This window comes from Vulpes lagopus, chromosome 16, assembly GCF_018345385.1.
Source record: "Vulpes lagopus strain Blue_001 chromosome 16, ASM1834538v1, whole genome shotgun sequence".
In the NCBI taxonomy this organism is placed as follows: domain Eukaryota; kingdom Metazoa; phylum Chordata; class Mammalia; order Carnivora; family Canidae; genus Vulpes; species Vulpes lagopus.
The window spans coordinates 11,619,048-11,635,968 of NC_054839.1; the positions used below are offsets into that span (position 1 = coordinate 11,619,048).

The following is a 16,921-nucleotide window of genomic DNA, read 5'->3' on the forward strand; positions in this document are numbered from 1 at the left end:
GGGCACCTGGGTGGCTCAGCGGTTGAGCGTCTGCCTTTGGCTTAGGGCGTGATCCTCGGATCTGGGATCGAGTCCCACATCAGTCTTCTTCCGGGGAACCTGCTTCTCCCTCTGCTTGTGTCTCTGCCTCTCTCTGTGTTTCTCATGAATAAATAAATAAAATCTTAAAAAAAAAAAAAGATGTAGTCCCTCGTCTTAAGAAGGGGCTCGTGCATGCTAATCAATAAAAGACAGAACAACTCTGGGTGAGGAGAAAGGAGAATCCTAAAGAGGGGCAGCCGAGGAGTGTTTTTCAGACTTTGCAAAATCCAGTTTGTATTGTTCACTATTGTCTGTATGATTCTGGCCCATTCATAAAATATCAACAATAAACGGCCCCCTTTCCCAAATAAATTACTCTGGGAACTAGAAGTCAGCGCAGAACAACTGAGTCACTGGGAAGAGTCCTTTCAGGTCTGGCTGCGTGTCACCGTCTCTGCCTTGCTTGGGTGTTATCAGGGAGTGAGGTGCCATTTAATTTTTTCATGGTGTGTGTGTGCGCTTGTGTGAATGTGTGCGTGGTGAGGTGTGTGTCTGCTTTTCTTCCACAGGTGGGAGCTTCGGACATGCTTTGCAGGCAGTAACAGTGTTCTGGCTGCCCCAGGGTCCCTTTCTTGCTAATATGTTTCTGAGCTGGTGGGTTGCCGCGCCCTTGTCCATAATGATCTGCTTTCCTTGGCTGTCCAGGCTTCTGTTTCTGGGGCTAGAAGCAGTGTTTGTCTTTCTGCTGGTGGGCTCTTGCTCATGTTGACCTGTGAGCGTTTTCTGGATCCCATACCCTGGTGTTAGACATTGGTTTCATTTCCAAGGAAGCCCCGCCCCCTCCAGCAAGCTTCCCTGTTTTGTTCCCTGTACTGGTCAGCTCCTGCCCCCTCCTTTCCCCTCCCTACTTCCCATCCAATCTCTGTGACTTCTGTTTCCTCATTTTGGCTCCCTGTTTGTGGCATAAATTTGGGACCTGGGCAGATACTTGAAAGTTTTTCAGTGACCACAAGTCATGCATCCCTGCCTCTGCTTGGTACTTTCCTGGGCCCACCAAGGGACAATTAATAATAAACCAGTGAAATGTGTTTCAGTGAATCTCCTTGCCTTAAGTTCTTGGAGATAGCTCTGAGGGAGGTATAAGGAAGGAAGGGGCAGCCCTCAGAATTTCTTCTATCCTGCATCTTCAAACAGCCTGGTGTTGATTGGTGTCTATAAATAGTCAACAGGGTTAGAACTCAGGGAAGGAGGAAGGCTTTAAGGAAATACGAAGACATTAGGCTCAGTATATTCTTGTTACTCTGGGTCAGTACAGGACTCAAATGTTCTCTGGGTATACAGCTCCCAGAGCAAATAAGGAACGTCAGTGGAGAAGAATGAGAAGGAGAGAAGACCCAGTAAAGACAGCAAGTGTTGAGCATTTGCTGGGATACTCTGGATTAGAGAGGGCCAGGAAGCACATCAGTTTTCATAGTTTTTGTCATTTGGAAAAATATGGGCTCCAACTAAAACACGGCATGGGGAGGGAGAAGCTCTTTAGTGATGAACTTCACAGGAAGACCCAAAGCAACACTTAACACTCCAACCATAGGCCAAAGGGCCAGGAGAGGATAAAAAGAGTCAGCTGGAGCTGGGCAGGGGGATGAAGGAGGTGGAAGGCGGGGGATGGAGAGGGTGGGAGCACCAGTGGACAGTTTGGCACATCCCTGCCCTGGTGTGGTCAGTAGGAGGTCCAGTGGAAAGTCCTCCCTGAAGCAAGCTGAACTCTTCCAGAGTTTTCACTTCTACCCTTCTGCAAAATCCACTTCATATCTCTCCTTGTCCTATTCTCTTCAGCTTATATTAGTGTGGTTAATTCATGTTTTCCTTTGATCAGCATCATTATAAAGGGCCACATCTGCGACCCCTGGCTGACTTCGTGGGTTAGAAGCAGGTGTGAACAAGCCATTCATTCTCCCTTGTTCTACTGGCTTGGGGAGGAGCTCTGGTGGGTTCTGCTTGGTGGATGTAAGATGTGGGGGCGCCTGGCTGGCTCTTGATGGTGGAGCCGGCATAGCATGTTACTCTTGATCTCAGAATTGTGGGTTTGAGCCCCACAATGGGTGTAGAGATTACTTAAAAATAAAATCTTAAAAAAAAAAAAAGATGTCCAAAAGGAACGGAACGTCATCAGTAGGTACACTTCGTAAGTGGAGGTTATGGTAATCACTGTTCCAGGGGAACAAAATTGTGTGTACTCGATGGAGCATATACTACTTTATTTGTGTAATGCTTGTTAATAATATCCAGTCCAGTAGATTCTGTAGGCTGGCATCCTAAGCTCTATGGCTCTGCCCTGTAATTTATGAACGATGGGAGAATGCGTTCTTCATGTTCCATGAGAGGCAGGAGGGTGTCTGTGGAGGTCTGTTCGTGGACACAAAGTCTGGTGGTGCCTGCCATCTTCAAGCCTCAGGTGGTTCTCTAATTCTCCTCATGGCAGAGGCTCTGATGCATGTGGTGGTGGGGATATTGGTGAGAAAGTGAGTATGCTTTTTTTTTTTTAAGATTTTATTTATTCATGAGAGACACAGAGAGACAGAGAGAGAGAGGCAGAGACACAGGCACAGGCAGAGGGAGAAGCAGGCTGGCCTGTAAGGAGCTTGATGTGGGCCTTGATCCTGGATCCCAGGATGGCACTGAGTCAAAGGCAGACGGTCAACTGCTGAGCCACCGAGGCGTCCCAGAAAGTGTGCTTTGAAGCAGTAAATGTTGAGCTTCATTTTGATTCCACACTCTTTTAGGAGCTAGGTTAGTTAGCGTGAGGTGAATTCTCGGTTACTTGTCTGCATGTGTGGACAAACACCGGGTTCATTATCTCCTATTAAAAATATATCACTATGATTAATACCCATGTTAATTAGGTGCTTATTGTACACCAGGCTTTATACACACACTGTCGTCTCATTCATTCCTGAAAACAGACCCATTAGGGAGGAATCCTATTATTATTCTCGCTTTATAAATGAGGAAACAGAGACTCAAGGCTACATGGGTTGGTCACAGAAGTGGCAGAGGCAGGATTTGAACCCAGTTCTGTCTGTTTGCAAACCCAACCCTCCAACCTGCAAAAGAGACTGCCCTTCATTTCCAGTCTCGGGGTGTGAGCAATTTATTTTCACGTTCAACATGGTCTCAAGATCACCATCTCCTTATCCCTCTTATTCCTGCTCCCCCAACACTGGCCCTGCTCCTCTTATGTTCAAAATTAATGATGGTGGATAACTGCAAGTACATCCAGCGGCCTCCCATGGTGAGCTCCCCAGTCCAAACCAAATGGTGAGATCAAGCCCATTGGGGGTGTCATTTCCTCACCCCTCCACAAGTAATTCAGTTGTTTCTGCTTGTCAAACACTTCTGTTTCCTCGCTAAGCCCGTATTAGTCATTGGGATATGTCAGGATGTGAATGGATTTACTGCGTTCTAGCAGCTGCTGTGCTCCAAGCACATGCCCCACACATGGCAGAAACGAGCTGGGCAGGTGGTGGGGGGAGCAGACAATCAGGATCTCTGAAATTCTGTCCAGAGCTTGAGAGCAGAGAGTGGATGCTGGGGGAGAAACCACTGCCCTGATATTCAGAAGTGATCTGCTGCCTTTTGGCCCCCACCCTGGCAAAGAGATGAGACATTTTGCGTGCGGGGAGGAGACAGCTCTGTAAAAAATTTCCTCTGTGAGGTGTGGTTCTTCCCTACTCGGAACAGAGCCCATCTGTCCAACAGTGTCTGAAATAACACCGGGCGGCCAGCAAAGGAGTGTCCATTGTCACATGCACATTTGGACTGCAGGTAGTCCGCATGGGCTCCTGTGATTCAAGTCAAAACAGCTTCTTTGGTGACAGGGAGGCGGGGAGTGAAAGTAGTAGTTGTGATTCCAACAACCAGAATGATTGTTTTTCTAAGAATTTCTGCCAGTGGCCATTGAGGATGCTTTGTGTGCGGCACCTACGGGAGATGTCGAGATTTAGGCAGCTATCAAATTCCAAATTAAACACCTAAGTGTTGCTGGCGTGCTGGAGAGGCAGCCTGGTCATACGGATATGTATTTGGGAAAGACCAGATTTTTTTTTTTTTTTTTTTTTTTTTTTTTTTTTTTTTTTTTGGAAAGACCAGATTTTGATTGTATTTGATGCTCTTTAATGGAAATTCTCCTAACAGGCTTTCCCAAGATCATGAATTAGACGCTGGAGTTTAAAGCTAACATGCCACTGAAGCTCAGAAAAGTTTGCTTTGAACCTCTGGTCTCAGAATTTCCTAGATTGGGCTATGGTTATACAATCACAAGGGGATTTTTTTTTTATTTTAATGTTTTTTACACACACTGGGACCTTTTTTAAAAAAACATTTTATTTATTTATTCATGAGAGACAGAGAGAGGCAGAGACATAGGTAGAGGAAGAGGCAGGCTCCATGCAGGGATCCGGATGTGGGATCAATCCCAGACTGGGATCACGCCTTGAGCCGAAGGCAGACGCTCAACCGCTGAGCCACCCAGGCGTCCCAACACACACTGGGACCTTTAGCTTACACCTGGCTTGCTGTGAGCACTGGTCAGGTTGTAACAAACATTTTCTCCTTTCCTTAAATAACTTTAATATCAAAGAGGGAGAGAATCAAGATGGTGTCATCCAGGATTGAAGCTTATAGAAGCCTCTCATAGGATCACCTGGGTGGCTCATTGATTAAGCATCCGGCTTTTGATTTTGGCTCAGGTCATATCTCATGGGTCGTGAGATCGAGCCCCAGGACAGGCTCCGCGCTCAGCAGGGAGTCTGCTTGAAATTCTCTCTCTCTCTCCATCTGCCCCTCCTCCTGCTCTCTCTCTCTTAAATAAAGAAATAAACCTCAAAAAAAGAAAAAATGATTTTTCATGGTACGGCCTCCTAACTGAACACAGACTGTCAATCAGAGTGCTGGCTTCCTATCTTGAACATGTAGCTCTCTGTCTGGCTTTGGGATGTTGGGCAGATTACTTAGCATCCTTTAACCTCAGCTTCCTCACTACAAAATGAGGATAATGGGAACAAGAAGGACCCCTTTGTGAGATTGGGGTGTGAATTAAAAAGAGATAACAATATGCTTAGCACGGGACCTGGTACATAATAAGCATTACTTTAGTATTATCTAAACATGAAGATTGGAAATGGGTTTTGAATATTTCTTTGCCCGTTCATCCCTCTTGGGGGGTGGCAGTGTAAGGTTTACTCCTGGGGTCTGGGGCACTGGCTTTTGAGCACAAGCCCAGGCCACAGACAGGCAAAGGCCAAGCCATTGGGAGGTCAGTGAGTAAAAGCTGAGGTGTAGAGAGTGGGGAAATGAGCACCAAGTGGGGGCTCGGGCACCAGGGATGCAGAACTGAGGCTTGTGCTTGCTGTCAAGGTCTGGGTGAGGCAGGCCAGGGCAAGTTAGGGTCTCGGATGAGTGCTCCACAGTATGCACAGATGCATCAGGTTGGGTTTAGGAATGGCAGGCAGCAGGTTGATATTTTTAAAAATTTTGTTGTAGTAACATACACGTGACATACAATTTTCTAGTTTTTTAAAAGATTCATTCATTCATTCATTCATTCATTCATTCATGAGAGACCCAGAGAAAGAGGCAGAGACTTAGGCAGAGGGAGAAGCAGGTTCTCTGCGGGGACTCTGACATGATCCCAGGACCCTGACATCACGACCTGAGTAGAAGGCAGATGCTCAACCACTGAGCCACCCAGGCTCCCCCATACAATTTTCTATCTTAAGGATTTTTAAGAATATGATCAGTGGCATTAAGAATGTTACCCAGGTGCCCCCTTACGTTGAGGGGCACCTGGATGGCTCAGTTTGTTGAGCATCTGCTTTTGGCTCAGGTCGTGATGTCAGGGTCCTGGGATTGAGCCCCACACTGGGCTCCCTGCTCAGCTGGGAGCCTGCTTCTCCCTCTCTTCCATGCTTGTGCTCTCCTACCTCTGTCTCTGTCTCTCAAATGAATAAATAACATCTTTTTAAAAACCACAAAGGAATATTTACATTGGAAAAAAAATAAAAACATTCACATTGTTGTGTGGCCATCATCACCATTCATCTCCACACCCAACTGAAACTCTGTATACATTAAACAATAGTACCTCATTTCCCCCAACCCATGGCAGCTACCACTCCAAGTTCTATGAATTTAACTCCTCTAAGTGTACCACATATAAGAGGAATCATAGTATTTGTCCTTTTGTGTCTGGCTTATTTCACTGAGCATAATGTCCTCAAGGTTCATCCATGCTGTAGCATGTGTCAGAATGTCCTTCCTTTTTGAGGCTGAATAATATCCCATTGTATGCATACACCACTTTTTATTTATCCATTCATCTGTCAGTGGACATTTGGGTTGTTTCCACCTTTCAGTGATTGTGAATAATGTTACTAGGGACATGAGTGTATAAGTATCTATTGGAGTCTCTGCTTTCAATTCGCTGAGGTACATTCCCAGAAGTGGAACTGCTGGATCATATGGTGATTCTATTTTCTTTTTTTTAAGAGAGGGAGGTGGGACAAGGGGCTGAGGGAGAGAGAGAGTCCGATTCAGGGCTCAATCTCATGACCCTGAGATCATGACCTGAGCTGAAATCAAGAGTTGGATGCTTAACTGACTGAGCCACCCAGGCGTTCTTTAATTTTTGAAAGAACCGGCCTACAGTTTTCCACAGTGGCTGTACCAGTTTACATTCCCACTAGCAGTGTGAAGCGTTCAAATTTCTCTGCACCTCACTACCACTTCGTTTTTAATTTCAGAAAAAGAGAGAATGTTCGTGGGGTGGGGCAGAGGGAGTGGGTGAAGCAGGCTTCCCTCTAAGCAGGAGCCTGACCTAGGGCTTGATCCCAGGACCCTGAGATCATGACTTGAGCTGGGCACTTAACCCACTGTGCCACCTAGATGCCCCAAGGAGGGGCTGATTTTAAAGGCATCATTAGACTTAATCTCTAGACAAAAGGCCTGATTAGCACGATGCCTGGCACATGCTGAATGTTCAGTAGCATATGATAATAGCAATGTCCCTCTTTGAAGGAACTAGCAATTTGAGCATGTAGGACCAAGTTGTTTGAGTTCCCTAGATCTACACTCCCTCTGGGGCTGTATTAGGAGACAGTGGCAACCTTGACAGTGGGATTTCACGGCACCAAAATGTCCACCTGGCGCCAAAGACAGTCTTTACCAGGTGGGTGTGGTGCCTAACATCTCCCCGCAGGAAACTTACCTATTAACATGGTGCACACCGTGGCTGGCCTGCGGCTGGCATGGAGTCCTGGGAAGGTGGGCCAGGGCCCGCATGTTTGGCCACGAGGAAAGCTGAAGGTGGAGACCTCGTTAGGCAGCAGAAGCCAGGCAGCCTGGGATGGAAAGAAGTCCAGAGGTGGCAGTTTGTTTATGTGCTAGTGGCTACAATACGGGGAAATGTCACCAGTCGTGTCAGAATTTTTGTGTGGTCTCATACCATTTGCCCGATTCCTGTTTACTCCATGACCTCTTCAGAGGCTCTGTCCCTCATTCACCTTCTTTCTGTCCGGTCCTGAATGCACATGTTTCTACTTCCTAGCTTCCTCTCACTTTTTTGGGAATTAGTACCTGTATTTTTACCACCTGGGTTACTAGAAAATTGAAAAGGTTGATTCATCCTCTTCTAGATGCCAAGTAGCTCCAGGCTAAATGTGCTAAGTGGGATTTAGAAAATAAATCATGGATTCCAGAAAAGCCAGGTATTTGTTTTCTCCACACTTATGAGTACATTCTCTGTCAGAGTGGTTGTGGCAGTTGATGGGGATCCAGGTGATGCAGATACTGCTTCTCACTCTTGAGGAGTCAGTTGTGCAGCCAGGGACATGAATGTAAAAGCCAATGAATGGGGATGTGTCAAATGTAATGGGTTGTAGAGGGTCCAGTGGGGGTATGAAGGAGGAGTTTGGGGTGCATGGATCAGGAAAGCCTTCAAAGAGGAAGTGACACACAGCTCACTGAACCCAGGTACAGAATGACATGATTGGGAGTTGGGAGCTGCCAGTGTCCAGAACGCACTGTGCTATTCTGTACATGAAATTTTTTCCACTTATTTTTCTTTTTTGTGCATTTATGTTTTAAGAGAGAAGATATATCAGAAAATGAAAGGCCCTCGGCCAGGGCTCCAAGCAGACCTGCATTATTGCTGGATCTCAGGCTATAGCTGTCGTGTTGCATGCTTCCTTATTGCTTCTTCCCCATGAGACTGTTGGGGATTTGCAAACTGATGCTTCTGAGGCTTTGAAAACCTCATGTCAAGAAACGTATTAGGTTAGTATCAAGTAGAAAGCACGTATTTGCTTAGAGATGGTCAGACAACAGAAGTATATATGAGGGACACCTGGCTGGGTCAGCTGGTAGAGCATGTGACTCTTGATATCTGGGATGTGAGCTCGAGCCCCAAGCTGGATGTAGAGATTACTTAAAAAATAAAATCTTGGGATCCCTGGGTGGCGCAGTGGTTTGGCGCTTGCCTTTGGCCCAGGGCGCGATCCTGGAGACCTGGGATCGAATCCCACGTCGGGCTCCCGGTGCATGGAGCCTGCTTCTCCCTCTGCCTGTGTCTCTGCCTCTCTCTCTCTCTCTGTGACTATCATAAATAAATAAAAAAATTAAAAAAAAAATAAAATCTTTAGGGGTGCCTGGATGGCTCAGTTGGTTAAAGTGTCTGAGTCTTGATTTCTGCTCAGGTCGTGATCTCAGGGTCGTGGGATCTAACCCTGGGTCAGGCTTCTCGCTGGGTGTAGAGTCTGCTTAAGATTCTCTCCCCATCTCCCTCTGCCTCTCCCCTCTGTGCTCTCTCTCTCAAAATAAATATTTTTTTATAAAAATTAAAATATTTTTAAAAAAAGAAGTACAGTGAAAGCAGCTTTAGCTATTAGATTGATCAAAAGGAAAATGAAAAGATGTTAAAACATACTTTGAACTCTTAAATGAAAAAATACAAAAGAAAAAGGAGTTTCACTACCATTCAAACTTTAGCAATCAAAAGAGAAAATTGGGGCACCTGAGTGGCTCAGTCAGTTAAACATTTGACTCATGGTTTTGGCTCAGGTGGCAGTCTAATGGGTTGTCATCTCATGGGTCATGGGATCAAGCCCCTATGGGGCTCCACACTCAGCAGGGAGTCAGCTTGATAATTCTCTCCTCTGCCCCTCTCCCTACTCGTGCCCACACATGTACTCTCTGTCCAAAATACATAAATCTTAAAAAAAAAAAAGTAGGGATCCCTGGGTGGCTCAGCGGTTTGGCACCTGCCTTTGGCCCAGGGCGCGATCCTGGAGTCCCGGGATCGAGTCCCGCATTGGGCTCCCTCTGCCTGTCTCTCTCTCTCTCTCTCTCTCTCTCTCTCTCTGTGTCTATCATGAATAAATAAATAAATCTTTAGAAAAAAAAAAGTAATAGAAAACGGAAACAAACATCACCATGAATGAAATTCAATTGGCTCCTGTTGACAAAATAAGGAATATTGTTAATCACCAGTATCACACAAATTTGAGGTCCTTGGGATATCTGGACATCCCAATCAAGTTAAATTGGCGTGATCTACATTGTATATGATTTGAGTAAGAGGCTGATTTGGGGGTGTGCTTAATGTTTCATTTATTTATAATTACACTGCAAAAACTGTGTTCATCTCTCTCCTCAAAGGCTGGAGCACACATAAGGTTCATGAATGATAACCAGTAAATCCTCTGTTATAATGGATGCAGATGAAAGTGCAGAGTTTCATTTTCTGTCAAATCAGCAAATATTTTTTTAAAAAGATTTAATTTTTTTTTTTTTTTTTGCAACTTGCGAATCTACATTACTTTATTCTAAAAATAAAATGTAGGGGCACCTGGGTGGTTCAGTGGTTAGCCTTCTGCCTTTAACTCAGGTCATGATCCGAGGGTCCTGGGATTGAGCCCCACATAGGGCTCACTGCTCAGCTAGGAGTCTGCTTCTCCCTCTGCTTCTGCCCGTCCCTCTCTGCTTGTGCTCTATCCTTTGCTTTCTCTTTCTCAAATAAATAAATAATCTTTTAAAAATAAATAAATGAAAAGAAAATGTAATATTTTCTCTGTATTTTTATTTTGGGGAACCCATCACATAGTTTTTTCTAACTCCAGATATTGGCTTTAAAAAAGTCAGTTTTAAAATGAGTGCAAGTGATTTTCAGGCATTTTTTCAAATACATCCATTTCTAAAATACACAGAAAAGTGATAGGATGGCTTTCATAAAGGATTTGCCAGAGATTATATCCTTCAAGGAAAGTGATCCTGAATTCAGTCTGGTTGTCAGTTTCATTAAGAAGGAAGTAGCTCATCTAGTATAAATATTCTTCAACAACGCCCTGTAATACTGACAGTAATGCTTTCTAGGAGCACCCAGATGGGGGACCTTTCTAACTACAGCTGGATATGGTCTAAGAAGAATTAATTTATTTCAGAGTTAGTGGTGGTAGGTTTCAAGAAAAGACTTATTTGCGGGTCTGTGGTTTTTCTTGGACAGCAAAGTGAAATCTGGAGACCTAGGGGCTTTGTGACAGTGACAGATTTAGCAGACTCTCCCAGTGCCACCCCAAAAGGAGAGGAACACCCACACTCTTGACTTTACATTCCTTATTTTATGCCTGATAGCCTCCTAGTTAGTAACACTGCAGTTATATATTTAAGAAACAAGTGCTTATAGTTCCTTATGGTTTAGCAACGATTTCTTTTCCTCAGAAGTTAAGTATTTTTGAAATGGTGTATTGACTAGGAAGTTATGGGTCAGGACTATGTCAAGGATCAGTTAATGTGGTTGAAATCTTGGGCTGTCAGCTTGGATTAACTGGTAAAACGCAGAGAGATAGTTTTATTCTCTAATAGCAACACAGTATAGGCTAGAAAAATATTTAAGAATTAGGTATTCAAGGGATCCCTGGGTGGCGCAGCGGTTTGGCGCCTGCCTTTGGCCCAGGGCGTGATCCTGGAGACCCGGGATCGAATCCCATATCGGGCTCCCGGTGCATGGAGCCTGCTTCTCCCTCTACCTGTGTCTCTGTCTCTGTCTCTGTCTCTCTCTCTCTGTGACTATCATTAAAAAAAGAAAAAAAGATTAGGTATTCAAGACTTTGAAAAGGACAGATGAAGTACAGCAGACAATTGTCAACATTCTGTTGACTCATACAAAAGTCTGAATCATAAATTAATCCTAAGTGGGTGGCATACTGGGACACCTGGCTGGCTTGGTCAGAAGAGCATGTGACTCCTGATCTCAGGGTCGTGAGTTTGAGCCCTACGTTGGGTGCAGAGATTATGAAAAATAAACAAATAAACTAAGTGGATGGGATACTTCTTAGTTTACCAAAATTATGAAGTTGTTGCTAGGAAAATGATGTGATCTGAGTATTAGGTGATGAGACTGATCCCAGATGGCCTGTCTGGTCAAGGACTATAGGGGCTTTTGTGTGCTTAGGGATTTGGGCAGGGAAGGGCTGAAAAGGTAACTGTTTTCAGGGTACTTTGTGTTAGCCAGGACCCAAGAGACTTTGCCTGCCTTGTTTATTATGTTTGAGTTTGAATTTGGTTCTACATGGATTCTATGTAAGATTTTATTTTATTTTTTAAAGATTTTATTTATTTATTCATGAGAGAGACACAGAGAGAGAGGCAGAGACAGACACAGGCAGAGGGAGAAGCAGGCTCCATGCAGGGAGCTGGACGTGGGACTCGATCCCTGGTCTCCAGGATCAGGCCCTGGGCTGAAGGCGGCACTAAACAGCTGAGCCACCCTGGCCCCCTTCTATGTAAAATTTTAATGTCTGCTTTCACGGATTCTTTCTAAAGAAAGAATTCCTCTTTTGAGGAATATTTGGAATGAAGCTGGGAGCCATTTATCTGGCATAGAGATTCTTCCAGACACTTCTGGACAAGACAGAGCTACTATAGGAAAGGGGCAGATGCAAGGAATCAGCAAAAGGAATCTCCCAGGAAAGGGGGGTATGAGCTGGTCTCATTTACTACCATGTGGCCAGCAAGGCAAATTCCCAGATGTGGGAGCCAGGGAGCATTTCTGAAAGGGAATAGTACAATGGCATTTTCTTTCCTGTCAAAGTACACAAGGGCAGATTGTACCATAGATGGCCAGATCCACACCACACTTCTTTCTAGAAAATTAAGGCCATGGAAATGGAAATGATGAAAGAGATGCAGAAAGCAAAGACGGTGGATGCGATAAAAGTGAAGAAAGAGTTTAGGGGCACCTGTTTGGCTGTCAGTGGAACATGAGATTCTTGATCTCAGGGTCATAAGTTTGAGCCCCCATATTGATGTGGCGCTTACTTTCAAAAAAAAAAAAGCAAAAAAAGCGAAGAGTTTATGTAATGCTTCCCAACTTGTTAAACACTGTGGCACACAGAGAAAATAATATTTTTATAGCAACTGGGCAGCTCTTGGCCAGCCATTCCTGGCCCTGTCTGGACTCAAAGACCCAGGCACACATCTGTAACCTGTTCTTGCATGTTGATTGAGGAAACCCTGGTCTAGTGAACATCACGAATGTACAGTGACAAGACAGAGGTCTTGGAGCCCTTTGAGAATCTGATTAAAGTTATGTGTCCTCTCCCTAGAAACACTGTGCATGTATACACATATAGAATTTTGCCCACAATTTCCAGAGATTCATAGAATTGCTCAAGTCCACTTCTGGAACTCAGGATGAGAACTCTCACTTTAGATAATTAATCAAAGAAAGAGTGTTGATGAAGAAATAAAGGCAAAGGATAAATTCAGCCACTTGGATCAAAAATCCATCTAAAGAACGACAGAATCACAGACTCTTAGGGTTTTCAAAGACCTTTTCTATAAAGCTCTGGCTTTGGAAAAGGTTCAAAGGCTGGGGATACCAAGCAGAAAATATCCAGGCCAAGTAATTAGATTCAAACAATTGAGCACATTGCAATGGTTGAGCAGATTGCTTAGCCCCACGTTGTCTACTTTTTAAAGGTATTGATGTTAACTTGGTCAGGATGATTGGTAAATGGTCAGTTTATTGGCACAGATTTAGTTTCCGAATCCCTTCCTTCCCAACATTTTTAAGGGGAACGTTCTCTGATTTATGTGGCAGAATGGGGAGGTTGTGATGGAGTATGCCCTTGCATTGGACTTCTAAGATTGACAGAGGCTTCTGGAGCACTTCTTCCCTAGGGCTCTGCTGCTTGATTCATAATCAGTCATTCTGATTAACTCAGCCTTACTTGCCCAAATAAGCCCATATGTACCCTCAGAGCACCTAGAGAGGGAAGACGATGGGTACCCAAAACAAGATCACTTAGAGCTAAATGCCTTACTAATTATTTCTGAAACAAAAAAGCTAGATCTCAAAAGACTAAGTGGTGAGTAAGGGATGGAGCAGCAGTGTTACCTTGAATAATGTATGACTTCTGTTAGTTTACTCTCAGGTCTCACATCACTTGAAAGTTGTCTCTTTGTAAAATACAGCCTAGAGGGAAATTTTGCCAGTGTCGTGCTCTGGTGAGTTAATATGCATTTAAACAGTTTTATAACAGATTATTTACCAACGGGAACAGAATGCCTTGGCACGGGATGCATTTGAGAGAGCTGTCCTAGTGGGCTAGCTAATTCCATATTTCAAAATAATTTCCACATTACCTCCTGCTTCTGGTAGGTTCTCTCAAACTCTTCCCTCTACTGGTGAAATGAAAGAAATGACAAGTAGGTAAGATTATGTTGCCCTCTGGTGTCAGCCAACCCAAAAGAAAGAGCTAGAACTCAGGAAGGGCACGAGAAGTAGAGGGAGGATAGAAAGAAGACACTCCATACCAGGGGAAAGGTGGAGACTTGGAGAGGGAAAAAGGGAGATGAGCATGGTACTGGATTCTTTTTACTGGTAAATGATGGGATTTCAACTCCCCCTTGGCTGAGGAGAGTTGATACCTCCATGGCTATTTGTCTAATAAATCTGGTGCCTCTGTGATTTGTGATGAAGAGTAGGTTCATGGAGGCATGGGGCTTGGCCTTTCTCTTTCGGGGACTAATAGGGAAAAGAACTGGGTGATGACCAACCATCACAATGGCAGATACCTACCTGAGAACTCACCTCTTCCTTGAGATGGAGAGGTACTAGAAATTTCCATTCCTTTTAGGCAGGCAGGGCCTCACTGTCTAGCCTTTTAGCATATGCCTGGACTTAAGGGCCTTGTTGGGGGAGGGGAAGCAACTGGCTCCTGGAGCTCCTTCTCACCCCAGCTCCTCCCCTCTTGACATATTACCAAGCTTTGCCTACTCTTTGGCTATGGTTGCCAGAGCACTTGAGCAGGGTATGATTGGCTTGTCCAGCCTATTAAATCTTGACTCATTTTTGAATGTGTCTATCCTGTCATTGACTTTTGGTGTCCTAGAGAGGGACTGGCATTATGTATTCTTGCTGCAAGCTGTGAAAAAGTCAGTGGAATATTGTTAATTTTTTTTTTTTTTTACAGAAACTTTTGTCTTTAAGAATAAATGGAAGCCTAGAGCAAAAATGTGGGTTAAGTTTGGGCAGAAGCATGGGGAGATCAAGTATTTCATCTTTGGTCAAGACTAGAGGGGATAACAGAACCATGGAAAGGAATCCTTCCAGTAGCAGAGCCCTATGGGGAACAAGGAGAGGGCCAGGATCTGTAGTTAACTGGAAAGAGGTAGGAGTTAAGGCAAAAGAGAAAAGTGAAGTTGGGAGAAGGAGGTGCCGTCAGATGCAAGTTCCTGTTGTAGATTCTCTTGGTTTCTTCAAATCTTAGTTCAAAAGACAGTAAAGTTGGGACTTCTGATGTATTCCTCAGGCTGGCACAACTCTTGAGTGAAGGAGGATTAATAGTTTAGCTCCTAGCACCTGGTAAGTTCAGGACATATTATCGAATGGATGGGTGTAATATTGCAACTGATTTTATTATTGGTTTTCAAATAGAAGGCATGTGTGTGGATGGTAAGTAATAAGAGAAAAAGGGAAAACAGATAACTCCTCCCCACCCCCCACTATGTTCATTTAAGAAACTCAGGTTAGAGCTATTTAGAGTTGTGGAAACCATGAAAGACTGAGAATTACAAGAGAAGTCCAGAGGGAGAAAAAAAAAAACAGTGGAATAATTTTCAAAATTAGCTAACTTATGGATTTGTAAGTTACTTTAATTTGTTTAGTGGTTATGCAATTGAAACAAAAGTCTGCATAATTACTAGTAGTTTCCTCAAATTCTATTCTACAGGCAAGGTAATACACAGGGGATTGGGTCAGGTACCCCGCTGGGCACTTCCTGTTTCTTACCCTCCACATATTTTTCCTACAGGTGAGACGGCTTAGTTAATGAATAAGAATACCTAGCATTGGCTTTTTGGGCAAGGAAAGTGCAAAAGGACACTTGAGCCCGATGTGATGTGATGTGATGTGATGTGATGTGATGTGATGTGATGTGTGATCCTACCCATTTTACACAGGTGCCTTCCAGGAAGTCTATGCTTTTGAACTTCAGGTCTCCAGTACGCATCCACCTCAAGCCACTTACCTTGCATTTGCTCCCTCAGAGCACATAGCTTAGCTTATTCTACTTTAGCCCTGGCTTTGCCCGTAACCTTAGTGATCTTTTCTCAAAAAAGATTTGGTGAGATTTATTAAATTCAGACTTAAGAAGTTGGTTCATTTTATTTGTCAAAACATGAGATATACCACTATGGATCAATCATTTTGTGAAACCTTTCTCCACCCTGTACCCCTCCCCCATCCCCGCGCCCCATCTTTCTTTGTATGTCAAAGCAATTTTGTATCACCCAAGCAACAAAGTGATTTACGAAATGAAAGAGAGGGACAATCTATTCTAATGGTTAAGAGGCAATAAAAAATATTTATGTGTGGCTGGCTGATGTTGACTTTTGGAGAGTGTACACTTGTAAACTCAAAGCTGGGGAAAATGAAAGATGAAAAGCCAGCCCTTGGGGTTCTAATTCTGAACACAGATCTTCTTAGGAAAAAAAAAGTCATTGTTTTGGTTTCAGATTCTGCATTTGTCAAGCGAAGCTATTAGCGTGGACCCCTCTCTCAGCACTTCCGGGCAGTGTTCTAGCTGATTGTCATAAAGCTGATTCTCAGACCTGGGCTCAGAAGTTGGCAGTCCTGGGCAAGGGGCTGGGGCCATGCTGGCAGTCTCTGGGGCCCACACAGGTGGGGTTGTTGAATTTTAATTCTTCCTGGGCCTCATCTTTTTCTTTTATCTTCCTTGTCTCTCATAATAACGCCCTTGTGAAGCCAAACATTTTAAAAATTAGATAGCAGATGGTTATATATGCTTGTATCCTTGTGCTGACATCTTGCACCTTGCCCAACCCTACCTGCAGCCCTCTGTTGGGTGTGCAGGAGATTTAGGGCCGATGGGTTGGATTGTAATCTGTGTGCACCCCAGCTGATGAATCCATGGTAAAGCTTTGCTCTGTAATATTTGTAAGGAAAATGCAATGTTTGCACAATAAAGCTCTCCAGATTTTTTAAGCCGTAGGAGTGAGGCCAGTTTACAATCAATGATAACAGGTTTCCTGTGCTGCCATTACCACAAATAGTATCTTATTTCAGCAAAATGGTGGCAGTCAGCAGGAGGTCCAACAATGCAGATTTTAATCAGAAAATTTAATTTTATATACAATTCACAGTTTGTGCATGGTGAGAAATGTTTCTCACTGCATGAACTTTCAGGACTCGGCTCTGAGCAAAAGGAGTTTCAATTTATGTAACGCCTTTTTCAGCAAACAATACCCCAAAGCACTTCCTGGTAATATATGGCTCGTGCTGCTTGGGAAGCTACTGCAGCAGTCTTTCTTAAAATTACCCGGG

General features: G+C 44.1%; 1 protein-coding gene across 1 annotated transcript in view; it reads right to left on the bottom strand.

Annotated features, from left to right (window-relative positions):
- Positions 1–2,655: 2,655 nt before the first annotated feature.
- CLYBL (citramalyl-CoA lyase) overlaps positions 2,656–16,921 on the bottom strand; it is a 285,596-nt gene continuing 271,330 nt past the window's right edge. Inside the window, exons 9-10 of the transcript XR_005984055.1 lie at positions 7,286–7,418; positions 2,656–2,881 (exon numbers count right to left, since the gene is read on the bottom strand). The gene's annotated coding sequence lies outside the window, so the exon portion shown is untranslated. The remainder of the gene's footprint in view (positions 2,882–7,285; positions 7,419–16,921) is intronic.